The sequence below is a fragment of the Pyxicephalus adspersus genome, chromosome 3 (genome assembly GCF_032062135.1).
Source record: "Pyxicephalus adspersus chromosome 3, UCB_Pads_2.0, whole genome shotgun sequence".
NCBI classification, from domain to species: Eukaryota; Metazoa; Chordata; class Amphibia; order Anura; family Pyxicephalidae; genus Pyxicephalus; species Pyxicephalus adspersus.
Genome location: NC_092860.1, coordinates 49919060 through 49923523, shown reverse-complemented (window position 1 = coordinate 49923523; position 4464 = coordinate 49919060).

The following is a 4464-nucleotide window of genomic DNA, read 5'->3' as shown; positions in this document are numbered from 1 at the left end:
TAGTGAAGGTATATTCAATGAAAGAGTATTGAGTGAAGCCTTTAATTGGATACATTTGTTCAATACCTGGTAGTCTTCACATTGAATCACAGCAGGATAGGTAGCTGCTCCAGAGCTCTTGTGGTGCAAAATCAGTAAAATGTCAAATGAATGCGAAAGCATAGGTTTTGTTATAGAAAAAATGCAGGGAAGGATTAAGTTCTTTTATGTGTCGTATGGTGCACTCTAGAATAAAACAATAAGATACTTTGACCTTCAGAATGCCTTTTCATTATCCTGCACGTAGATTCCAAATGCCTCCTCACTATAATCAGCTGTCATCATCCCAACGTTCAATCACAAACCTGGAATCAACACTCAACGTTATTTAATAAATTGTATGTAATCAAGTCAAAAGAAGGTATGTGGTACATATTTGATGTTCTAATCTACTGAATATTAGCTTGATGTTTAAAGCCTTATGTTCCCTTTTGCACACCTATTGATAGTCCCTTCCTGTGCTGAAAATGTTTAGTCCCATTTCCCTGAACATCCCATCCCAGCCCATTCCTCCCCACTGTCCAGAAATGCCTAAGCGTTGATGTAATAGGCCTGATTTATTAACGTTCTCCTAGACTCGAAAAAATACACTCTTTTCTTCAGTGAATCTGGGTGATCCAGTAAACCTTGAATAGTTTTGGTCCAGGATTAAAAACATTTGCTAACAAATAGCAAGATCCATTATAGGTTTGCTGAATCACCCAGGAGGTTTGATAAATCAGATCCAATGTGTGAGAGGCAGTGCTGTGAGCTGAGAAATCACCTGTACTATTCTGCTGTCAATGGGGGACATAAAGGGTGCCCTGCTCACTATATTGGTCAACATGCATGCAGAGTATGAGCTAGTAATACGTAGGATGACTGTGCTCTCTCATTCTCTGAGACACCTGTAGGATACTAGGCTTTCATAGCTGTATAGAGATGCTCCCTGTCACTGGTCACAGAGACTGGCATAGATTTGTTCTCCTCTTGGCTTTTGGGGATACATAATTTCTAGCCTTGTAATTTAATTACAGTTGGGAAGAAGAGGGACTGCACAAAACAGGGTTAAGGAACAGGGGAAACTACAAGGAAAGGAGTGCTGACTATAGTTTAGTTTTAAATTATGGAGTTAGGCCATTAACCCCCCTAGCGTTCTAATTCTGTCATTTTTTGATGCAAAAAGTGATCCTATTTTTTTTGCGTAGAAATTTTTGTTTATATTGTGGGCCTGTAATTCTTAGGATTAACTCCCGGGTATAATTATTATATTTATTTATTATATTAGAATCATAATTTATAAAATAATACATAATTATAAATCATTATTATAAAAAATAATGAAATATTAGCCCAAAACAATGTAATTTATCCCAAAAAAAAAATTTTATCAAAAATTTCCTTCTGAAATTTTCCAAACAAGGGTGCAATATTATTGATAAATAATAATATAAATTATATGCAGATTTTAGAAAAAAAAATTTACTTCAATTCAGGAAGTGATTAAAAAGTCATTAAAAGGTCAGGGCTAATAGCGTGCAAAATGTAAATCAGGGCACTGGGCAATGATGCTTGGTGCACTACAATATGTATTTATACTTTTATTATATGTTTTGATGTGTTTTTACTTTAAAAAAAAATTTAAAAGCAGATTACATAGTAATCTGCTTTTAAATTTCCCGCCTCCAGAATCCATCACTCCACCGCATCATCCGGAAGATGTCACACATCTTGCCGGGTGATGCGGTGGGGATGTCCCCGCCCTACTTCATTCCCCTGCTCGCATCTCCCGGAGGCTGATCTCCGGGTGATGCGAGCAGGAGAGTGAGCAGCGGGGACATCATCCCCTACTCCCGGAGGGTGAGATCAGCCTCCGGGAGTAGGGGATGTCCCCACTGCTCACTCTCCTGCTCGCATCACCCGGAGATCAGCCTCCGGGAGATGCGAGCAGGACAGCAGTAGATTCAGGGGGTGCTGCCAGCGGGAAATCCCCGCTGGCATCACCCTCTGGATTTACTACTGGTGATCGCATCTGCAGTTAGATGCGATGCACCAAGCAGAAATCCTGCATGGTGCATCGCATGTAACTGCAGATGCGTGCATCGGGGTGGAGGGGACCCGGGCAGTATTTAAAAGCAGATTATTCCGTAATCTGCTTTTAAATTTCCCGCCCGGCCACTCCCCCCGACGGAGAAGCGCCCCGCCATCACAGCGGGATCGTGAGATCGCCGCTGGAGCGCGGGGATAAGGTAAGAGGGACCCTCAAAGGTACCCCGAGTGTGACTCGGGATTACCGCTTTTTGCAATTTTTTCCACCCCGAGTCACACTCGGGAATACCGCTAGGGAGGTTAATGAACAAAATTAGCTGCATACATAATTCTGGTAGCAAAATCACTGGAAAAATGCTACAACCAGGGGAACAGATGTGAGGTGAGATTAGCAATTTAGGGAACATTCTTTTGTAGGTGTGTGATCAGGTAAATGCTGAACTCAAATAAATGAAGAAAATGTATTGCTACTATCATTGACTTGCAATTAATAAAGAACATTTATCAACATTAATACTAAATACTAATTAGTTAGGGTAATTCATGTTGCTAAAGCTGCCCACCAAAAATAAATGGGATTTTATGTTACTACCACTTACCATTAATTATTGAAGGGAGTTCATTTTTACTAACAGTAACAACCAATAAATGAAGGGGATTTTATGTTAATATCATTGATCACTAGTGTTGGTGTTCGAATTCGGGTTGTGCCTATATTTGACCTGAAAATGGCGGTTCATATTGGGGCAGACCCGAACTGAAAAACATGGAATTCGACTTTGTGAATTCGTGTTTAAAAATATGTTTAAAAAAAAAGGCGGACTCCAAATGAACTATCAATGGGGTTTCTCCATTAATAGTTCATCTGCAAATCAGTTCCCACGGTTACCGGGCTGATAAGTACAGCCCGATGACCGTGGGAACTTTGCGGTCACAGTTGATTGGAGGAGGTACACGAGTGCTTCCAATCAGCTGTGACTGCAGATGAACTGCTGTTCCACATGTGTTCTTGTATAGAGATTTTCTATACAAGAACACTGTTCTTGGAAAGAGAATCTCTATTCAAGAACACATTTTACAGTTACGCTAGGGGTGCAAGAGCAATCAGGGGACCGGGGGGTAACAAGGTGAAAACATTTGTAGGACTACAAGTGTTAGAAAAGGTAAAAGAATACAAAACCCAACGTAAATAAAAGTTAGTACTCATCTTTATTGGATGGGTACAATGATGCAAAACAACATCAGTACCAGCAGCAAGATCACATGACTTGGTTTACCACGCTGCGCTGTACAAAGTTCATAGTCATATCACTAACTGTCCCTCAAAGGGGCTCACAATGTAATGTCCCTACCATAGTCATATGTCATTACCACAGTCTAAGGTCAATTTTGGGAGAAAGCCAATTAACCTCAGCGCATGTTTTTGGGATGTGGGAGGAAACCAGGGTACCCCAAGAAAACCCACACAGAAATGGGGAGAATCTGAAACTCCATGCAGATAGAGTCCAGGCCAAGATTTGAACCTGAGACCTAGCACTGCAAAGGCAAGAGTGCTAACCACTGAGCCACCATGTGTAACAGGCACCCTGCCAGCCGCTCACACAGCAATGTCTGCAGATTTGACTCCAGGTGGCAGTGAGCAGTACTGAGTGTCCCCCCCAAGCCAGGATTCCATGGCATGAGGAAGGGGTAACGGCAGCGTCACCTCACCGCCAGTCTGAATGCAGCCTTAAATATTTGAGGCATCACAGTGAATAGACAATTGACCGTAATGCTCAATGCCATTGGAAGTGGCCCCGGGGGTTCCTAACATGCAAACTTTGGGAACCCTGGTCTTGAAATAGCCCCTTAAAGTGGACCTATCACCACAATTTTTAATTTATATAGAAGGATAGATTACTCTTTTTTTATTAAATGACTTGTTCTGTTTAGGGGGCTGAAATAAGTTTAGTATCAGCGTCAGTGTTCTCCCCAGAAATTTTTTTCAGCCGAGTGGTAGGAAGCTGTAACCGGGTGGTAAAAAAGGGGGTGTGGCAAAACACAGCAAATTTAGTGCTTCCAGTTGTTTATGCCTCGGGTATCCAGTAACTTCTTATTGTTTCAGTGTTCTACCTTCTCCAAATTATTTGTTACAACTTTGTAATGCCTGCCCCTTTAGTATATCTAATTTTTCAATTCTATGTATTTTGCCACAACTGTCCTATGCCGTGTATTGTGACCCAACTTACTATTGTTCTAAGTTTTAAGAGTGTAATCCTTTGTAGTAGTGTAATAGTATAATGAATGTGGTGTAACTAGTTAGGCTTAGTTCATATTAGCAGCAAAAAACATTTACCCCTTCTGAGTGACTTCTGGCAACTGCTAGGCCCCTAGGATTGGTAACAGGCCATAAGTGCT